The sequence below is a fragment of the Triturus cristatus genome, chromosome 6 (genome assembly GCF_964204655.1).
Source record: "Triturus cristatus chromosome 6, aTriCri1.1, whole genome shotgun sequence".
Taxonomy (NCBI): Eukaryota; Metazoa; Chordata; class Amphibia; order Caudata; family Salamandridae; genus Triturus; species Triturus cristatus.
The window spans coordinates 814,535,584-814,557,731 of record NC_140589.1 but is presented as its reverse complement, the minus strand read 5'-3'; the positions used below and the strand labels follow the sequence as shown (position 1 = coordinate 814,557,731).

General features: G+C 45.6%; 1 protein-coding gene across 5 annotated transcripts in view; it reads right to left on the bottom strand.

Moving 5' to 3' along the window:
- CEP170 (centrosomal protein 170) overlaps positions 1-4,052 on the bottom strand; it is a 428,342-nt gene extending 424,290 nt beyond the window's left edge. For all 5 annotated transcript variants that reach the window (XM_085611407.1, XM_085611409.1, XM_085611411.1 and 2 more), the window contains exon 1: positions 3,849-4,052. The gene's annotated coding sequence lies outside the window, so the exon portion shown is untranslated. The remainder of the gene's footprint in view (positions 1-3,848) is intronic.
- Between the last annotated feature and the right edge of the window lie 18,096 nt (positions 4,053-22,148).

Genomic DNA, 22,148 nt, shown 5'->3' with positions numbered 1-22,148 from the left:
TCCACAACAATTATAACGACCAAGCTCACACTGACCTCAAACACAACACTAATCTAAAAAACATCCCACACTCTCTACTAGCTGATCAGATCCCACTGCATCATATACACCGTGTATTCACAGCTCAAACACTGACCATACACACAAAACAAACAGATAAGAAACTACTTCCACACACTTACTCACAAACAAAAAATATTTATAACATGATTACCTGCACATCTTTACTTACTCAAAACGTTGAGATAATGGTAATCAAAAGCAAAGTCCTAGACGGGATACACCCCTCCCCAGACACCTATGTCATAACAAAAGATCTCAATCTCAGCAGCTGGGATACTGCTCTCACACTGGACAGAGAGCTGGGTCCTGGTTGGATGCCAGTAGATGCTTGTGCCCTTCTGAAGGGAACTTCACTTTTGATCAGCATGGACAAATTTGGTGATGAAACCCTATGTAAATCGCAGGGGGACAGTCTCCCCAGAGTACAAATTATTGTCCGAGGTGGCCTGAATCTCTCAAACTGTGCAGATCAAAGTTAACACTTGATGACTCCCTGATCAAATGTTCACCTCTTTCGCTATATCAGGATTTATTCCAACAAACTAATGATAGCTAAGGCTCTTTGATTGGACATTCATGCCTCTAGAAACAACACCATGTTTTCAGTTTTCTGCTCTACAGCAAAGATATGAAAGTTTGGGATCTGAACTGCATAGCATTACGTTGAGATACAGATTATTTACATTTGCTTTACTTCCTTACTCTCAAGGTTCTTCCGAAGATCAGGAGGAAACGATTAGTGATATTTTGATGGTGCTTTTTTCAGATTCACCGGTCCTGCGTTCCTCTGCTCTGTTCCATAGACGGAGAAGGGGAAACCTCTCCATCTTGTTCTGCTCCACCGCCACCCATGTAATCCACACAGAACTCACACCTTCTCCTGGCTTATTAATGAATTTCTTAATGTGCTGGGACCCACTACACACGCCTTCAGTAGCTCTAGTTGCTACACCTAGGGCATCTTACTCACATGACCAGCTACAATGCAGTGCTGATGATGTCCAGTGCCAAAGCTGCTGGAAAAGACATCCAAACTCATTCTCCAACAAACAAGACGGCCCTCTCACCTCTACATCACAGCAGCTTTCTTTGGGCTACATAATCCTTAATATTAATGGCTTAGCCGAAATCAGTTTACTGTCTGTCCGCCTATGTAACCTCTCCTTCCATTTATCCAATAAACAAAAACATTAACTTTCACCAGAACAAAATACAGGCTCAGTGCCCCATCCCAGACTATATCACAAAACAAGCGAGCAGAGTGATGTAGCAAAACACTGCTCTTTAAAACAGAAGCCTCGTCATTGGATGACCAAATGCAGTGGGAAAGGGGTAATGGGCACACAGGCATATAGTTTCATCACTGGAGATTCAAGGAAACAAAACTGTGAGTGAAATTATTAGACAGAAAGTAAAGCATTACAGAAAGTGATGAGAATGTCAGTGCAAGTAACGGCGGAAAAGTACTTAGTGTAGACTAAAATATGAAATCAACTAACGATGGTAAATTATTTAAACATATTTCATTCGCCTAGAGCAATCAGCCAGAGATATAGCAATATTTACAGCACATAAAAGCTCTAAAGGCGCTCAGGACCAGTTGAAACTCATGCTAATTTTCCAAAACCCCATTTCCAAGCAAACACCTACTCGCAATTATCAGATAAATCAAGAAACAAGAGTCAAGAACACATTTGAATGACTTCACTATTTTAAGCCACACATCATGAAATTGTCAGGTACATTACATTTGACATGTTGAGCCAAAGGGGCAAGTGAAGTTTTGTGAATATACCTGGCGACTTAAACCTGCTTTTTCTATTACATCTATCAATAAACACTACCAAGAAGGGTGTATCATAATTCATGAATAGTAAAGCGGGGGAAATTCAAAATTCAGAGGCATTTTAAGCAGACACTCAAAGTTAGGTAAAAAGTCAATATCCGCAAACGATAGAAAATAAGCCACACAACTGAAACTATTGTAAAACCATACCACAACCAGTGCCGAAATCAGCAGGCATCTATCGCGATAACAAAATGTACAAACCACGGCATGTCCACCTCTACAATTCTCTAGTCACATGGATAAAAGAACAAAGGAGACTTGCAGTGTTATGAAGCTATTTGAAAATTTTACACCGAATTAAATCAGTCAACATTTTTCCAGCAGTATAATCTCATTGTCCGGAGAAATTTTGCAAAGCATCAGTTTGCTCTTTTGGTTGTTTATGAGACACATCAATAAAAACATATCCAAAAATGAAAAACTATGGCAAAATGACCATATGAAACAAGCGCAAGAAAAAAGGTATCTGAAGAAACCAAGCATCTGCATGTGGAGTTACTATTCACATGTGGAGTTACTATTCACAAATGGAGTTACGATTTGAAGTGGACTAGCAGAGTTTAGAGATGGGTCTATTAGTACTCATGTGCTGTCAATTTCTATTTATGACTGTCCAGTTCCTGTTTGGAAATGACCTTTCAGGCCCCTGATCCGCGCAAATATATGACGAGCAGGGCACACGCACAGTGATGATGAAGTCTTAACAAGGGCTGGTTTCAATTTGGCTAGTATGCTAGAGGGTGGGACAGAAGCCTGGAGGGTGACTACTTCCCCAAGCAGCACAGAGATGAGATCACAGGATGCGCATCGCCTGCTGAGTTGTCAGTGGCCTCCGAGGCAGCATGTCTCTCACTTCCTCCCTGAACCCTCTTATTCATTCATCTACAGCAAATCACCCTCAGTCATGTCGGAGCGCACAGCGTGTGCTTTGTTTCCTTTCTCCGGCAGGAAAGAACCCCCATCCCCCTTAGATAGTGTACTTTGTCCTTGAGTATGTGAGCTACATCCTACATAGGTGCTCGAAGTTAGATGGCGAGGAGGGGGCCAGTACCAGAATTAAAATACTCGAGAGGCGATTGTAGCTCCGCTGTTACAATCGCAACAATAGAAATTACCTCGCACCTTGGACAGGGTCTTAAGAATATACGTTTGCTTCATCTGTAAAAAAGACTTTAGCAGTAGGCAGCCAATCTGACACAGATGTGTAGCTTATTTCGATAGACATGAAAACAGCAGAACGCCAACTGCATTGTGGACATCAGCAGGGAAACAGAAAAAAAAGAAAAATGGATGACGTCTGCAGAGACCCTCTGGTGCTTGCAGCATCCCTTTCTTTGTATAATGTACACGGGATGATGTGTAAATGTGCGCCTTCCAGCAAGGGCAACTTGACATCAGTATTTGGGTCACCGCCCTTCAAATCAAACTGGCCTAGTGGAGCTCGATGGGGAACAAAGAAGAAAATTGGCAACTGAGAATTTTAAGGCGAAGCGTGAACTAGGACTCAAAACAGAACAACAACTGGGAAGTTGTTTTCTGAATCCTCGCCTGACCGAAGGGGCTCTAGTTCAGGGCAACAGAGGTGGCCACAGAGGCCGCCAGACACAGCTCCAGATGTGGAGATGAAGGGGCGTGTACTAAGAAAGCGACAACCATACACAAGCCACATACGCATAACCTATATATATTATTTAAAAACGTACACATCTAATTATTACAACTCAAGAAAAAGGACAAAACAATACATATTATATACAAAATGCATATATATTCTAAGCTAAGCTTTATCACGTTCATTTCATTGCCTTGTGATGAAGAGGATGTCAGAAACTAGCCCCTCCCAATACTCATCTATGAGAGTCAATGACACGTAACCCAGTCTGCTGGTGCACCCCTCTTCTCCTGCCATGCACCCCCTGACACGGCCAACACTCACCCCCGCAGCAGACCCTGCTTCGGCCTTTCCTCCCCGATTCAAGAAGCTTCACATGGCTCCCTGGAAGGCGGGGCTACAGCTGCTTCCCCCGGGCTGCTCGCTCTGCTGCCGGTTGCCGGTGATACCGTTGTGCCTGGCGGCGGCGGCGCTTGCTCGCCCCCACCGCTGGAAGAACCGGGCTAACGGCAACCCAGCACTGCGCATGCGCCCAGACCTTCGCCGCTCAGTACCAGGAGTAGGGGGCGTGGCAAGACTGCCCGACCGGGGTTGGGGGGAGGCGGGGTGAATAACTGTCTCTGTTTCTAAAGATAAATAAATCAGCGTTTAAAAATCTGCGCTCTGAGGCGGACGCGTTGCTGTTCTCTTGGCGCCGCTTCTATTTTGAGCAGCCCCAGTTAATGAAATTTCGTGTTTGATGACGGTAAAGTCGTTGTTCCTTCGCCTTCTATGAATAATTAATTGCGCCCCTCCACCCGCCACTGGTATATAAGCGCGCGCCTCACGTTAGGGAGCGGCATTCAGCAGTAGGGTGTCGCCTGGGCTTGGAGGCCACAGAGCATGCTAGAAGAGAGCCACAACGTTTTCACCGCCAGGCCTGCTTCGAAACTCCGCTGCTCGTTCTGCTTCTCGCAGGCACCACTGATGTAACGTCTTGGGTTGCTGATCACATGATGGTTCAAGTTCTCAACAAGCCAAAGTTGCAGAAGGTCCACGGATACGGACACCGAAATGCACTCCCAGAGCGAACTAGTAATTGGAATGCCCCAGCTTGGATTCATTTTCTTTAAAGATACTGATTTTTTTTTTCGTGATGGTTATTTGAGATCTCCGTGTCTCTGACTCAATGGATCATGGCATGAGATCGCCGCAGCCTTCCCCAGCACGCTTCTACGTTAACAAACGCGCCCCCTCCCATCAAATCGGGCTCAATTACACGGAGATGCTAAGAGAGATATTTGTTAATTGTCAAAGCCCAGATGAATTTACCTTAAAGCGATAATAGAATACTTTTTTGGTGGCAATTTTATAATAGTTCGAACTAGACCCGAATGTATTGGAACGCTTGAGCACCAGTTAGATTACACAAGGTCAAATTAATTTTTTTGTCACGGGACATTAAGTGATTTGCCCAGAATCACAGGGAGTATCTATCTCGTTTGCAACAGCACATTTCAAATGTTCTGCCTTTCAGACAGCCGTTTTGTAACCGTGCATGTTTGAATTTTGCTTCCCAGGGGGATAACTGAATTAGAAAAAGACGATTCTTTCTGTAGTTTAACTGGCCTGCATTTCCAAATTAAGTTCCCACTCAGAATGATTGGGCTACCGAAGTGCGGGTGAACCTTTCATTTTCTTTTAGAAACAACTTTTTATCTGTATCAACGACTAATACAGGGGCGCTCGTATTACAGATGCGAGGTTAAGCAAATCTAAGTATGCCTCGTAGCTGTGGCTCAGCTGAGTTAAAAAATGTTTTTGTTTTTCAAATTGCATACACGTACTTATCCAAAACACATTGCAGTTATAATGAAATAAACAAATTATTCTAATCTAGCATGGTTTTATGAACTGACTGCATTAGTTGGTAATAATTATTTTATTTCCAGACCTCATCCGATAGTATGCGCTATATAAAAGCAAATACAATGCTGGTTGAATTAAATAATTTTGATTATACTTCCTTGTTCCCAGTCCGTATGTCATATGAAGAGTCCACACCTAAAAGACATGCACCCCGCTGTCTTCCCTAAAAACAAGCATTTGCAATACAATAGGTCTCGCATTTGGGAGAGTTAAAGCTATTGGTGTTGACAATGTTATTTACATTTTTGGTTTGGAGTACAGTGGCCTTTGGGACCTTAATAAGTGTTTAGCACTGCCTTATATTTTCCTGGGTTCTGTGCTACCAGGGATTGAATAGCTATACAATGGGGCATGCAGTTTGAATTGGGAATACATGCTTTCCGCTGGAAACTTTTATGGACACATTGCAAGGCTTTTTAATGTACAAATAGAAAGGCAAGTGCCTTGATACAAGTGAACACAAGGAGATGGAAGGAGAGCTGAAACTTTTCAGACACTCGCCACCAGGCACAGATCTGGGTTGAATTCATCATTACTTTTGGTGTTTTTGGTGCACTTATAGAAATACTCTTATCATGTACCAACAAGCATTGGCATAGCCAATAGGTCTCGACTTTGGGACCTTATAAATGATTAGGCATGCAGTACATTAGCCTGGGTGCTAGACCGCTAGGAACTGAAGAGCTATACAATTGCTACACACTGGGTCATGCAGTCTGATTCAGGAATACATGTTGTATTCCATGTTAAAAATAGCTTAGTTCTTAAATGCCTACTATGGCAGATTCCAGACGTGCAGAGTTCTCATGGCCTCACACAAGGTGTGAAAACCTCACAAATTTTTTTTTCTCCTTTTGCATTGTAAAATTGGCAGCCCACAGCAATAATAAATGTTATTGTTATGTTATGTTATATGCAGATTTATAACGCGCTCCAATAGTCAAGACTGTCCTGGCGCGGGAACGAAACTGAATCAAGGTGGTAAAACGGGTCGGCTATTCATGGATTTGAAAGAGGTGCGTTTTAAGCAGTTTTTTAAAATTGAACAAATTGGAAGAGTGTCTGAGAGCGTCAGGCAGGGCGTTCCACAATTGAGCTCCTTTTACCGTCCAAGATTGTCCACCCAGACGAACTCTTTTAAATCTGGGGACGACCACCTGCTTTCTAGAGGTAGATCGCAACTGACGGGTCGGGAGGTAAAGAGTGAATCTTTTGGCTAGATAAGCAGGGCATGTTCCATTAAGGGCCTTATAAACGAGGACCAAAGTTTTAAAGCGCACTCTTTGGGCCACAGGGAGCCAGTGGAGATCCTTCAACTGTTTGCGAACGCTAAGTCTCCTTGAGATGTTAAAAATGAGTCTCACCGTTGCATTCTGGACTACCTGTAGCTTTCTGATCAAGTAGTCTGGAGCCCCTATATAAAGGGCGTTTGAGTAGTCCAGGCGGGAGAGCACCAGAGCTCTGGCTACCGTTTCTTTAGCCATTTGAGGAAGAAGGGGAAAGAATTTACGAAGAGTAGTCAGGGTTCCAAAACACGTCCCCGCCAGTCGCGAGATCTGATTTCGAAAACATAAATCTGCTCCAAACCAGATACCCAGGTTCTTGGCCAACCCACTCTCTCCCGTTGGGCATGTTGATTCAGTGGGCCAAATAGACTCCTTGTACTATTTGCCCACATGCTTCCAATGGCATTTGCGGCCTTGGCAAACATAAGGATGACAACCCAACTCATTTCGTCCACTCTAAACTGGGTAACACTCTTAACAATATGCTTTTTCATTTTAACCTGTGCTATATTAACGAACTTTGCACCCCAAATATCCCTTTAAACCAACTTTTCATGGGCGGGGATGCAACTCGATTATTGATTTTACTCTTATATCTCTATCTAACGAAGGACTAGTCTTTGCCTGGGAAACACTTAACGTTTTCTTCAGTGATCACTACCCAATCTCCTTCAACCTTAAAATTAGAAAGACTCACGATACTTCTGTAGATAAGTTTAGGTACCATCCTAATATAAACTTAGCTACTAAAAACGGCTACTCCATAAAATGGGATAGGGTTAATCCCGCCGTTTTTCTACATAGTCTTATGGGATCTTGCCAACCTGATATACTTGCCTGTCTGACAGAAACAGAGGAGTCATCAGAACTTACGACTTCCTTCTTAAAAATTCAATTCGAACTTAAAAAACTGTTAACTAGAGAGCACCAACCTAACTCTAAAATTGGCCATGGTTGGTTTGATAAAAACTGTACCAAAGCACTTCAAGCTCTCAAAAGGGCACTGCATGAAACTACCAAATCTCCTGCTGAGATCAGTAAAGCCAGAAAACTGTACAACTTGGCCATAAAAACAAGGAAACAGACTTTAAAGAAAGAGGCTTGGTCGGCCTTACTCGAAGCCTCCAAATCCAAGGATAACTTAGCCTTCTGGAAAGTGGTAAATGCCCCCTATTTACAGAAAAATCAGACAGACACTATGGATATGGCCATAAACGGAGAAATTTGGGTAAATCACTTTAAACATTTATATGATAAAGCAGAAAACCCTGACTATGGCAACTCCTTGATCGATGGGGTAGTCATCCAGCAATCCATAACTCTGCTAAATACATTCCCGATAGGCATAACTTTCAATTGTTCGGAGATTATAAAAGCAATCAAAGATAGTCCTTCAGGCAAAGCCCCTGGCCCCGACGGAGTCCCGATGTCTACAAAGCTGAAATTGATCTTTGGGCTCCCCTGTTAACAAATGTTTTAAATAACTCAAATCGACATGGGTTCTTACCATCTTGGTCCGAAGCCATAGTCGTCCCAATTTTTAAAACAGGAGACAGAAATGACCCCACCTGTTACCGGCCAATTTCACTTTTAGATGCACTAATGAAGGTAGCAGCACGGGCAATTTTAAATAGAATACAACTTTGGGCAGAAGAAAATAACGTATTATCACACTTGCAGTATGGTTTTAGTTCAGGCAAAGGGACTATAGAACAGAGTTTAAATCTGGCCTTAGTCTTATCAAAATACACGCAGGCAAAAAAGGGAAATCTTTTTGTTACATTTGTGGACCTGAGTTCCGCTTTTGATTGTGTGAACCACGAGATACTATGGTCCATACTAACTGATATGGGTATAGATTTTAACGTTCTTCAATTCATAAAAACACTGTATAGCGACGCAGGCGCTAGGGTACGCTTTGGAAATAAAGGCGAGTGTTCTGATAAATTTCCTACCAAGAGAGGGGTACGTCAGGGGTGCATTTTAGCACCCCTCCTTTTCACCCTATACATAAACTCCATTGGCCAATATCTAATGGAATCACAGCATGATTACCCAAAGATTCTGGGAGCTCCGGCCCCAATATTCCTTTATGCTGATGACGCTGCCATCATGTCTCGGAATAAGATCGGTCTCCAGAGGGCTGTCTTGAAATTTGCAACCTATATGAAAGAACGAGGGCTAAAAATTAATATTTCAAAAACATATACGATGGCCTGTGGTCCCGGAACAAAGAAAGTGCCTTGTTCAATCTTCTTAGATAACAAGAGGATCGAGACCACAGACCATTTCTCCTACCTTGGAATACACTTTGATAGGAGGGGAAATTGGCATACAGCTATCAATGCCAGAAACTTAGTCTTCACCCGAGCAATAGGCGCCCTCAAACAGTTTTCAGCTAAATTAGGTGGCAGACCAGTGAAAGAGCTGATCGTACTTTATAAGGCTAAATGTATTTCTACTGCCACCTATGGAGCTGGTCTTTGGGGCATTGAAAATCCACAACTACTACAAAAAACAGAAAATCAGTTTTTGCGCTACCTACTAGGTGTTCCTAAATCAACATCGACTTATTTTATACATATTGAATTGGGTATGCTGTATATTTCAGATATCATTAAAATTGCGCCTATACTGCTGAGGCATAAGATTTGTGTTACTCCTGAGACTCAACTAAATAGAGACTTAATCACTGATTGTCTCAAACTCGATGGATTAACCAACATTAAATGGCTTACTTACGTAAAAAACATGCTGATTGATCTTGGCCACCCTGAGTTTTTTACGAGGCCTTCTAGCATGGAAATGGTATCCAGGAAGACCCTAAGAGAGTTGGCTTTAAATCATCTAATAACTAACAGATGGAACCTGGAAAAAACAAAAAATACAGTTAGAAATTTCCAGAAAATAACCATGCATGAAGGGCTTCAAAACTATTTGTTAATTCAGCCTACTTGTTATGCCCGAATGCTTCTGACTCGTCTCAGATTTGGATTTTTTTTTCGTATGATTACTTTCCCTGTCTGTAATTCTTGGTCAAATGAACTCCCACTATGCCCTTGTGACGACACCTCTGCCCAATCAAATATTCATTGTGTTCTTTTTTGTAAATTTTATCAGTTGCCCAGGGGGTCTTTTTTGAAACCAATTTTAAAATCCTGGGGAATTCGCACATGTAGACCGGCCATGTTTAGGTTACTACAGTTGGTAAATGAATGTACTATTACTGCAGTAACGAGTTTTTTAAAGCTGGCTGTCAAGTTTCGGAACTCTATGCAATCACTCTAATATGCACTTTATGCAACTGACAATTTTTATTAGCGGGGGACTGTTTTGACTGACTCTGATTATATAAAAAAACAAAATCTTTTTATTAATTTTATTTGTATATATATGCATGTACTTTTTAATGTATGCTTTTATGATTTTATCTTGAAAATCGAATAAAGCTTTCTTGATTGATTGACTCCTTAAAGTCAGTGGGAAATTGGCCGTAGAGCAGAATTTCTGTTTTTTCCTCATTGCATTTGAGGCAGGCTCTAGCTAGCCAGGCAAATACAGAGGATAGGCATTGGCGTACTCCAGAGGTGCACAAGTTCTCCTTTTTCCAGGTGAAGAGAAGCTGGGTGTCATCGGCGTAAGCCATAATCTTAGCACCCCAGTTCTCTGCCAGCCGAATCAAAGGAGTTAAATAAATATTAAATAAGAGGGGACTTAAGGTTGACCCTTGGGGAACTCCAGTTTCAACCCTTCGATTAGAGGAGTAATAGGGAGGTAGCCAAATCTGTTGAGTCCGGTCGGAGAGGATTGTTGCTCCATGCAATGTTCAAGGAGCAACAAGCCAGGCTCATGCTGCAACCAAATGAAACAAAAGGATAACAATGCAAAAAGCTTGATGTGTAAATAAAGGTTTAAAAACAAAAAAAAAAGCACAACTACAAGTACCAGAATGCAAAGCGCAAAACAAAACTTGATGCAACTGACCTCGGACAACTTGAGATCTGTGCCTCAGACCTTCATCTCTTTTAGAAGCACAAGCTTTTCACATCATTTTTAAATTTCTACCTGGTGATTAGGCTTTTCTACGTGCACAGTCACTTAAAAATGAGTGTACACTTAAAAGGTTAGTGGAGGGAACATTGCAGGGGCTGCCCCATCCAGCCCAACCTTCTTAAATATGTGCCTGTGTCAGGGCTTTGCAGCAATGACAGTAAAACATCTTTGAAGTCTGCAGCAGGGACTTGCATGACCTGGGGCGAGGGTGCAAACGTGCTGGGAGGGGCAGAATCTGTCCAATTCTCAGTACTTTGTGTGTAACACGTTAAAAACATCCAACTCAGAATCTATTGCCTTCGTTTCACTAAGTGTGATTAGAGTTAATGTTTTCTTGTAGGGCTGCTACTAGTAACACTGCTCAGTGGGTTAATGGCCTGCCGTCCAGATCCATGCAGCACTTGCTGGTAACAGAGAAGGCACTTAGTGGGGCCAGTTCATCTTTCATCCTTCTGATGTAGGTAAACTCGGTTGGGTGATTAAGTATTGTATTTATTCAATTATTTTTGCACCCTGCATACACTGATCTCAGGTTTCAACCAAGTGCTTTCGAAAATAACGTGTGTGCAATTTTTTCACGCAAACAGATTTTCTCGAATATCCTAGTTCTTGCACCTAATGAAGTTGAATCGTTTCCTGGTTTACATTTCCCTTCACCCAATGCATTTTTGTGAGGCAGAAGGATACACCCAAAGAGCAAATAGCATTAAGTGAGAGGTGAATGCCCCAGTGAACTGATCCAAGGTATGATTGACAAAGGCTTAAGCCAATGGCTGAAAAAGGCTGGATGAGGAGAGCAGATGGTTGAATGGGGCAGACACAATGACCACATTTTTTACATGCTGAAACCAGTGGCTCTGGTTGACGTCTCAGCTGTCAAAAGCCAGACCTAAAAACGGTAGGGGGCGATTCCGTGTGTGTGCTTGCTTAGATGGAAAACTATAAGTCAAGAGAGGTGCCTAAGGCTTCGCTGCTCTTTGACATCATGCCCAAAGCCGCAAAGAAACTTATTTGCCAGACGGCACTAATTAATATTTTCAGAAATCTCGCAAGGATTTTTTGATCACACACACCTTTTGGACCCTGCTATGGGGGCCCTTAAAGCAGAGCTCTGCAATTTTGTGGCTCCAATGTGCTTTCGACTACGAACACTTGACCAAATTGTCGATTTTATTTCATTTTTTATTTCTCCTCAGAAGCTACCATTTTCTTCAGAATATGGGGCTATTTTGGTATTTCACCACTGGGGAGTTCTGGAGTGAAGAGCGACAATTTACCACTGAACCTACGGCTGCTAATTTTAGACCGGGAAAGCAGATTGAAGTCTCGGCATCAAATGTACAACCTGTGATTGTGGGCAAATCACTGAGTATCTCTCCCTATGCCTAAAAATGAATGTGACCGCGTGCAATGTAACCTGCTTGCGCACAGTGTTGCAAAAACATTTGGGTTGAGTTTACGCTATGTAAAGCGTTTTAAAACAAGCGGCTTGGGGAAAGAAAGAGTGACTGCAGCCTTGATTTTATGGCGCAAAATAAGTAATTGGTTAACGGAACGGCAGAGATGCACGTTCAGCCTGGACCGCCGTCCACTATTGTAACAAGCTGCTAATTAAAACAAGCAGCCGAACCAGCTGTGTGGGAGAGCTCGGTGGGAGGAGGAGAGCATATTGGAGTCCTGGCGTCAAATTTACAACCTGTGATTGTGGGCAAATCACAGAGTATCTCTCCCCATGCCTAAAAATGAATGTGACCGTGTGCAATGTAACCTACTTGCGCACAGCACTGCAAAAACTTTCGGGTTGAGTTTACGCTATGTAAAACTAATTAAAACAAGCGGGGCAGTGCGGCGACCCTGAACGTGCTAATTGGAGAAACAAGCGGGGCAGCGCGGCGAATAGACCTCTCAAATGCTAGCTAGTTTACATTATTATTGTAATTCATTTATTAATAGAGATGTTGCGGATGGTTGTGGTACACTGAGGGGATTAAGCCATGCTAGTGAGTCCGTTGGGTGGCGCCTGTGTCCCCTGCCTGGTCACCTGGACATAATCCTAAATCTATGCTATGATGCAATAGTATCTCACTTAATAAGTGCCTGTAGCTGTAAAACAGCTGAAGAGGGTAGCACCACCGATCAGCGGGGTCTCGGGGGCTGAAGTTGGGCTCATCACCTACTCCATGACACCTTCAGAAGATGCGCCACGCCCTTCTGCCTTCACTACCCATCTTACCAGCAGGGCTTGGGTGTTGCATGCGGCAAGTGCTGCGGGTGGTAAGAGCCAAACCCTCGTAGTGCGAATGGTTTACTGAATCTTGGGACTTGACTTGTGAGACGAGAGGCAGGAATTATATTTTCGTAGCAGTCCCCAAGGTTCTCTTAAAATGAAAACGAAATCCTTGTTTGTGCTCAGACTGTGCGTCAAGGTCTAAAAAGGACGCTGCAGAAGCTTTATGTAACTGCTTGTCTTGGAAACGGTTAATAATTTCGATCTCCTTTGCAGTTTTGACTGAAACTCCTGACGGCCTGTAGCATTTGGCAGCTGTGGGTTCTGTGGGCAACAGCTCACTGAGTGCCTGCGGGCCTCCCTGTTTACAGAAGACGATAAACAGTCCGAATCACGCTGGCTTACCCCAGACGCACTTATATGCACATGTTATTTGTACACTGAGTTCCATCTTTGAGCAATTGTGCAGTTGGGGAAATTCCTTAAAGAAAGCAAGGCTGGTTGAATAAACTCGAAATTCCCGCCTAAAACAAGCCATGAACATCAGAGACCAAGACATTGTGAGGCAGTATGGGAGATGGTTCTTTAACGATACATTGAAACAGGGTGTATAATTTGCAGTAGATGTGGTCGCATTACCAGTCCAGTGGCCATGTTAGAACGGAAAGAACTCGTGGTAGTTTGCGAGTGGTGCGCGCACCTCAGCGAGACATCTGTTTTCTATTATCGCGCACGCGTCAGGGCACGATAATTTAAAACAGATGTCGCCCGTGCTGGTAACCGCAAGCAATAGGCCGTGGGCGGAGCAAAGGCGGGACATGCACCCACTTTTGCCCAATTGTGTGCTGTCTTTCTTAGAAAGACGCACGCAAAGGCTAATAGCCTGTAACGAAAACAAAACCAAACGCGTGAGCGTGTGGTGAGCTTTTGAAGCCCCTTACAAGAAGTCTCGCCAGAGCAGCGCATGCTCGCTGCCTAGGCGAGACCTAAAAACAACTCGGACGCCAGCGTTTACAAAGGGCAATGACACACGCCAATTAAAAATATAGGCGGAGAGTGGGCGGGGCTTCAAAGCCATACTCAACTACTGCATGCCTCACAGCAGTGCATGCCCTGCCCAGGGTCGATCTAAAAAGAAGAACATTTCCTTAACAAGCATTGGCATAGCCAATAGGTCTCGCTTTTGGGACCTTCTAAGTATTTAGTTATGCAGCACAATATCCTTGGTGCAAAACATCAACTGTTGCGTAGCTAAACACTTATAAGGTCCCAAAGGCAAGACCTATTTGCTATGCCAATGCTTGGTGTGGTTGTGTGTGTGTGTTTGTGGGTGTGGCTGTGTGGGTGTGGTTGTGTGTGTGGTTGTTTGTGTGGTTGTGGTTGTGTGTCTGGGTGTGGGTGTGGTTGTGTGTGTGGTTGTGGGTGTGGTTGTACGTGTGTGGTTGTTGTGTGGGTGTGGTTGTGTGTGTGTGTGGTTGTGTGTGTGGTTGTGTGTGTGACAGTAATACTAAAAGCATCTCAAATAAAGAAACACAAACATCAAGTTTGTGGAAAGAGAAAGCACATTGTAAGTCAAACGGGCGCAGCAAAGCATTAACACAACAACAAACCAAACAAGATCACTTAGCGAAGACTGAGTACTGATAATGGATACACACAGCCCATCATCTTAAGAGTTCGATTGCAGCCAATGTGCACTCAAACCTGACCCTCCTTGTGAGTTGCACCCCATATTTCATGAGTTGTAACTGCTGCACCCACCATAGCGCTTTGAGATCTAAAGCATTACATAGGTCTAATCGATTAACCAGTCGCCAACATGCTGTGCTTTTAAAGAGAATGTGCCAAAAGTTTCCAGCTTCCTCATCATGTCCTCATGAAAGCGCCAACGAAAGGACTCCCTGAATGGTGCAACGGACATGAAGCAGCCGCTGCAATCAGAAATAAACACTGTGAACGTTGTCCAGTTTCACAGTAACATTTCCTTAATGTTCTTTAAGTCACAAAACAGTAATACTAAAAGCATCTCAAAATAAAGAAACACAAATATTGAGTTTGTGGAAAGAGAAAGCACATTGTAAGTTAACGGGCGCAGCAAAGCATTAACACAACAGGTTCTTTGATGTTCTTTGAACGAGAACATCAAAGGGGCGCCGCAAAAGTGATCGCGGGCACTTAATCAGCATGACGAGGTTTGCCAGCCTCTGCTCCTAAGTGCGCGCCCGCGCACATGCACTGTAGCTCTAGGCTGGCTATGGTGGCATTTTTCTTTGAGCTCTCACAAAAAGTCTTGCAAGATCAGCGCATGCGCTGGGTCAGGCGAGACCTAAAAACAAGAGGGGGAGACTAGGAGCTCGTAGTCCAGTACCCGTGCTCCCTATGCTAATCACAAACCAAACAAAGGGCTACTGTTCCAGGTATGGGTGCAAATAGTCGCCCACAAACAAGAGGAGGAAGGGAAAGGAGGAAGAGAGTAAGATCCTAGGTCTAAATCTCACATACTAGAGGCAAGCCCAAGTCTTGTCTCTTGATGCCCTCACACACCCTGAAGGATGTAATTCTTCATCATCGGGCATTTACTCCTCGTCAGGCCCGCGCTGCAATGCCCTACGGGTTCCCTTTAGTTACTAAGGCACATTACGCCCTATCAGTAACTCACGACCTACCGGTTTTTTAACCTGACAAGATAACCTATACATAAAATTTTACTCACTCTGGTATCCTTAGCCAGTTTTACCATTCACTCACCCACTCACTGTTCTCTTAGAACCCTCTTTCTCATACCCACACTCATCATACGGCAGTATAAACAAAATATCTATGCTAAAGCGACCATTCGGGTGACCCGTAGGGCATTGCAGCGCCGGCCCGACGAGGAGCAAACGCCCGATGATGAAGCATGACATCCTTCGGGGTGTGTGAGGGCATCAAGAGAAAAGACTTGCACTTGCCTCTAGTATGTGAGATTTAGACCTAGGATCTTACTCTCTTGCTCCTTTCCCTTCCTTCTCTTGTTTGTGGGTGACTATTTGCGCCCATACCTGGAACAGTTACCCTTTGTTTGGTTTGTGATACTCTTATGGACACTATTAGGAGCAGATGACTGCCTAGGCGGTAAGTATATGTCCAACTGCTGTTTAGGAATTAGCCGGCAAATCCAGTCTTCCAAGGTGTTAAAGTATCCTTCAGTCTCCTTATGGAAGTCGCTCAGCATGGCCTCAACTGTTTTAAACAAAATATTACTAGGATTCATCAGCTGCAAACAAATGACCTTGATATCAAAAAGGGCCTCCCAACATGTTTGCCCCTCCGCATTAAACTCTTTACAGGTATAGTTAGTGTGTGGGCTGATGTTTGGACATCCAGAGGATTTTGTAAGTGACCCTCTTTTTGCTTCCTTTTAGAGGAAGGAGGACTTGCTGATCTGTGAGCGATATCTGAGGAAACTACTGGAATAGAGTTGCTGCAGGTGAAGAATTATTATAGGCAACTGCCTCACTATCACTAATGGATGCTCATATGCTCAACATGAGGTCAAGTTGTTGAAAAATGTCCTCCACTTACTCCATCACTGACTTTGTTACTTAAGGCCAGAGGCTCTGTTAGCTATGTCGGTTCACAAACTATAGGGAGTCGATTCGTAGTGAAATGCTGTACTGCATCAATTCTTTACTCAACAAGACTAATCTGAGTTAATGGCATCCATAACTAGTTGGTAATTGAGGAAGTGGTTGGCATACTGGAGTTTTTATTAAGTTTGACATAACATCCTTTCTTTTCCCCATATAAGGGGACTTAAAGGAGGAAACAAAGATAAATTTATAGTAGGACAGAGTTCTACCTGCAAATTACTCGATTTGAGGGTCCCAAGGTAAATCAGGTAATTGATGGAGAAGCCAAGAGAGGTGGCCCACCCCGGCCTCGCTTGGTCGCAGACGGGCCCGCTCTAGGCCTGGTTTTCACCTTGTCACCCCGTGGGTAAAGTGACCGACCTTTGTGCACCCGTTTGGCATGCCTCAGATGTCCCCGCTTCCTGGCGCACACAGCAGCGATTATGTTCAATGATGTCCAGCCCTCAAGTCTCACGCCCCACTCTGTGGCTAAAGTGACCAGCCTTTAATGCGCCCACTCGGCGCGCTTCAGAAGTTCTTGTTTCCTCACGTCCATGGAAGGGTTATTGTTGTTGAAGGGCTGCTTAGCCAGAGCAGGAGGTCCAAAGCCTCACTCTTTATGCCCCCCAGCCCCTCGACTAGGTCTTGCTCCCTACAATCACACATTACAAAGGAGACTAAAGTTGATGGATCTTGTATTGAAGTGTCAGGTCCTAGGCCACATTGCAAAGGATCACATTGAAACAGTCCGTTCTGTTGGGAGGTTGCTAGGGAAGTGCTGAGGCGCAAGCTTTCTGCAATACTTATTAAACAGCCCATGCCACTAAGCAAAACCAAATGGCCTTGTGGAGGTAGGAGATAACCCAGTGCATGCTGCTCAACACTACTTTTCCTCCCAAGATACAGAAAGGAAAACGCTAAACAGAACATTAACTAAATTAATATTGACAGCAACCAACAATAAGAATTACAGCTACTGCACAACGTCCATATATAGTTGAGATGAAGGAGGATTAGCCCCCAAAAAGCATCTAGGATACTGAGACCTATTTAGCGGAGATGGCTGCATTCCATTAGAGCTGTCAGATGTGACAGCATGTGGTTCAGATTGATGCTAGGATGCTTGTTGCTCGGTGTAGTTGTATGCACCTACGTGGTTAGTCTGTTCACTTTCCTGCAAGGAGACAGTTGCAGTCTTTGCTGCCCATAACTGTGCGGAGTCCCAAACTAATCAACCTCACTGTACTCAGAGTTATTGTAGAAGGCAGGGTTAGCATATGGTGCACGCTTATTTAAGTGATGCACCTTGCCCTACTCCAGACAACCCTTATGGTGATTTTTGTGATCTTTGATAACCATAGAAAGCGCTCAAAGTGGTAGCTGTGGAGAGCAGCCTTCTGGCTTATCTCGAAGGATTGTAAAACAGCTTGATTTACCAACTTTAATCAATAGTTTAAGTTAAATGAAAAAGAACCTTACAGTGTTTATATAAAAATAAGTCTATTTATTACACAACACAATCACTAATACATTGGTTTATCTCCTACCCAGAGATATCAACACAAGAATACTTTGAAATAAACAGGTAAGTAGCACAAATATACACTGGTCTCCAGGGGGAGACCAAACCATATATTAAGAAAGTGGAATGCGAACTGCAAAGGAGGACAGGACTTGGACTCGAAGACTCAGTGGAGCTGGGGAAGCAAGGAACCACCTATCGTAAGTACCTAGGAACCCCATGGAGGCTCTATGTAGAGCAGAAACAGAGCTGCGTGCCCAATGGAGAAGTCACAGTTGCAGTTTTAAAGAAGAAGGACACTTCCCGGAGGACCCAGAAGAAACCCTTTGGAAGACGGAAGGTTGAAGAGCCATCCCACCCGTGGATGGCCCAAGAACCAAGTTACCTGCACCAGGGAAGCTGGATGCATAGGGGTGAAGTTACGTCGGAACCTGCCGTAAATGACAATGGGTGACTTTGACAAAGATGCCTCCAGAGAAGACTGTGAAGGAGTCCAGTGGAATCCTAGGGTGGATTCTGGAAGGAAAGAACCTGCAAGCAGAGGGGACAGAGTCAGTGCCACTCAGAGGTGACCAGGAGGCACAGAAGCATATTGGTCACCAATGTCGGGAGATTCAGAGGAGATGACAGTGACCTTGTTGCTGCAGCTGCGAGGACCAGTTGACGCTGAGGAAGACCAGGGGCTGTTCACAAGCTGTCCCAAGTCGGGTGTCGTTGTCTAGGTGGTCGGTTTCCGACGGGAGCACTAGCAAGCCTTGGTAGCGGCAACTGGCATGGAAAACAAAATGGAACCAACATTGGGACCAGCAAAGGTCCAAGGGACTCATCAAGTGCAGGAGAGTCAAAGCAGGCCACGAGCAAGCAGGGTAGCCCACTGAAGCAAAGGAAGACCCTCAGGAGGACCCACAGGCTGGAGGCACAGGAGTCGCAAGAGGACCTCAAGCAGCTCTCCAAAGTCAGAGGCCCACGATGCAGGGAGGACTCTGTGCTTCAGGAAGTGAGGTGCAAGACAGGTTAGACCTCTAGGGAACCACAGAGCCACCACCTGTGTTGCTGAGCCTGTGGATGTCCGTGGGCCAACAGGAGCAGCAAACTGGTTAGCTTTGTTGTCTTGTCTGTAGATGCGGGGAGTGATTCCTCTACTCCAAGGGAGACTTCTTTGGGTGTACTTGATGCCCACAGGTCTTTCAGAGAACCTTGATGAAACACAGACGATGCAGAAGACTTGAAGAACAGCGAGACCAGGAGCAGCAGGAGTCTTCCTAGGTGCAGTCTCGGTTTCAGTCAAAGTCCAAAGAAGTCCAAGTGTCCAGATGACTGAAGAGTGACGTAGTTTCAGGGTTGAGTCTGGTCCCATGACGAATCTGAGGACCCACCCACAGAGGTGCCCTTATATTCCCTAAGGAAAGGGTTAGGAAAACTCAGCAGTCCCTCCCAGAGGAGGGGCTGGATAGAGGGGAGGAGCCCCAGAGCGAGAACCAAGGCTTCCGGAACTGGCTCAAACTGGAGTATGCAAGGAGGGCACCATCTCTGCCCTTCAATGCTACCTGGTGGTGCTGGAAAGCACCACCACCTCAGCCCAATTGTTGGAAATGGCCCTTTTTGCAGGGTTATCCCCAAACTTTTTGCTTTTTCCTCCTATCTTTCCCTGACTTGTTTGTGTTGGTTTTAGGACTCTGGGCACTTTACCACTGCTAATCAGTGCTAAAGTGCATATGCTCTCTGTGTAAATTGTGTTATGGATTGGTGTTTTCATGATTGGATATTTGATTTACCTGTTAGCCCCTAGTAAAGTGTACTGCGTGTGCCAGGGCCGGTGAATCAAATGCTACTCGGGGGCTTGCAGCACTTGTTGTGCCACCCCCATGACTAGCCCTGAAAACGGTAACTCAGACCTGCCATTGCAGAGTCTGCGCACAGTGTAACTGCCTTGTTGACTTGGCCAGTGCACACACTGGCCGGTCCCTAAACTTCCCTGTTCTTACATGTCAGACATCCCTCCGGTAGGCCCAAGGTACCCCTGTGGGCAGAGTGCAATGTATGTGAAAGGTAGGACATGCCCTGGTGTGTGTGAAATGTCCTAATAGTGAATTACAGCCCATTTCGTTTTTCACTATTGCAAGGCTACCAGTTCCCCATAGGATAGAATGGGAGGTTTGTTTATAACATCTTATAAACATAACTGGCCCAGGGCATTCGGTAAGAAAATAGAATTTAGTATGCCTGAACTCAGAATCTAAAGATGCATCTTTTAGTGAGGGTGATTTTTACATTCTGTGTTTGAAAATACCACTTTTAGAAAAGAGGTATTTTCTTGCTCAGTCATCCCGTGTGCCTCTTCTGGAATGTGGATTGCCTGTCCGGGTTTTGGATGACAGAAGGCTGGGGGGCCGGAGGGGCTCCAGATGGTCTAGGTAGGTCAGGAAAGGACTGAATAGACCTGGGCTGCGATGGGGGAATGGGGAGGAGATTTCCTTGCAGCTCAAAGGGCCTGGTCTGCCTCTGACAAGGCTGTCTCCACCTCCTGCCAGGAATTCACACCAGAGATGACCAAACTGGTTCTGGCTGGGCACAGACACCCTCTGCCTGAAAGATCAAAGGATTTTTGGACATAAATATCGGGTACCAGACCCCTGAACTTTAGAACTCATCTGGAACAAGAAGACTGCCAAGAAGAAGAGCCAGAGAAGCTGCGAAAAGGAACAACTGCTTTGCTGGGCTGACCTGCAGTGGCTGCTTCTGTCTTGGGCAGGGACAGGCCTGGACTGGACTTTCTGCTACCTAATTTGTGAGTGTCTCCAAGGGCTTGAGGTAGAGCTTGTCCCCTGTTCACGAAGTCTCAGGAACAGCAAAGACTTCAAGTTCTTCGACCCGCAGCACTGGGGACAGTGTATTTTATGCTGCAACCCGAAGAACACCAACTCGACGATGTCTACCACGCGGCTGCCGACTCCATGACCTGAAGGCACTGCAGAGGGCACCGCCGCACCGCAACCCTGGTCTCACCGACTACGCCTGCTGACGCTGCCACCGAGCCGCTGCTTGCACCGAGACCTGTGGGCACCGCACTCCGCACCGCCTTGCTTCACGCCGAAGCTTTGGCACCGCAGAGGTCCCCGCCGCACCGCAACCCTGGTCTCACTGTTGACGCCGCCACCAAACCGCTGCTTACACCGCGACCTGTGGGCATCGCACTCCGCACCGCCTCGCTTCACGCAGAAGCTTTGGCACCGCAGAGGGCAATGCTGCACCGCAACCCTGGTCTCACCGACGATGCCTGTTGACGCCGCCACTGAGCCACTGCTTGCACCGCGACCTGTGTGCACCACACTCCGCACCGCCTCGCTTCATGCAGAAGCTTTGGCACCGCAGAGAGCACCGCTGCAACACCGCAATGCGACCCTGGTCTCACCGACGACGCCTGTTGATGCCGCCCCCGAGCCGCTGCTCGCACCGCCACCTGTGGGCACCGCACTCCGCACCGCCTTGCTTCACAAGGACGCCTTGGCCTTCCTGATGCCACCACTTCCCGCCGAGATCGACGCCGCTGCTGGCAGCATGGTTCGGGGGCACCACTCGTAAGTTACACGACGCACCGCCCTCATCCCACACCACAGCCTTGGCCCACAGATGCTGGCACCATCGACTCCTGTTTGTCCGCTGACGACAGCGCTTCAGCAACGGCGCCGCCGCTGCTTGCACCGTGACCTGCTAGCACCGTGGCGAGCACCGCCTTCATCTCGCACCGCGACCCTGGTCTCACCGACGACGCCATCTGAGGCCGTCACAGAGCCGCTGCTCACACCACGACCTGGGGGCACGCCGCTGGGCTTCGCACCACAGCACCCGACGCCTGCCAGCACTCCTGATTCCATCAGAGAGAAGCTCGACTTGCATCGCAAGTAACTTCAAGGCCTCCGACGACTCCTGCACCGACCTCCGGAACCGACACCTGCGGACGCCGTGTCCCTGGAGACTCGACCCAGAGGTCACTAGCGCCCTGCATTTCTAAAAGGT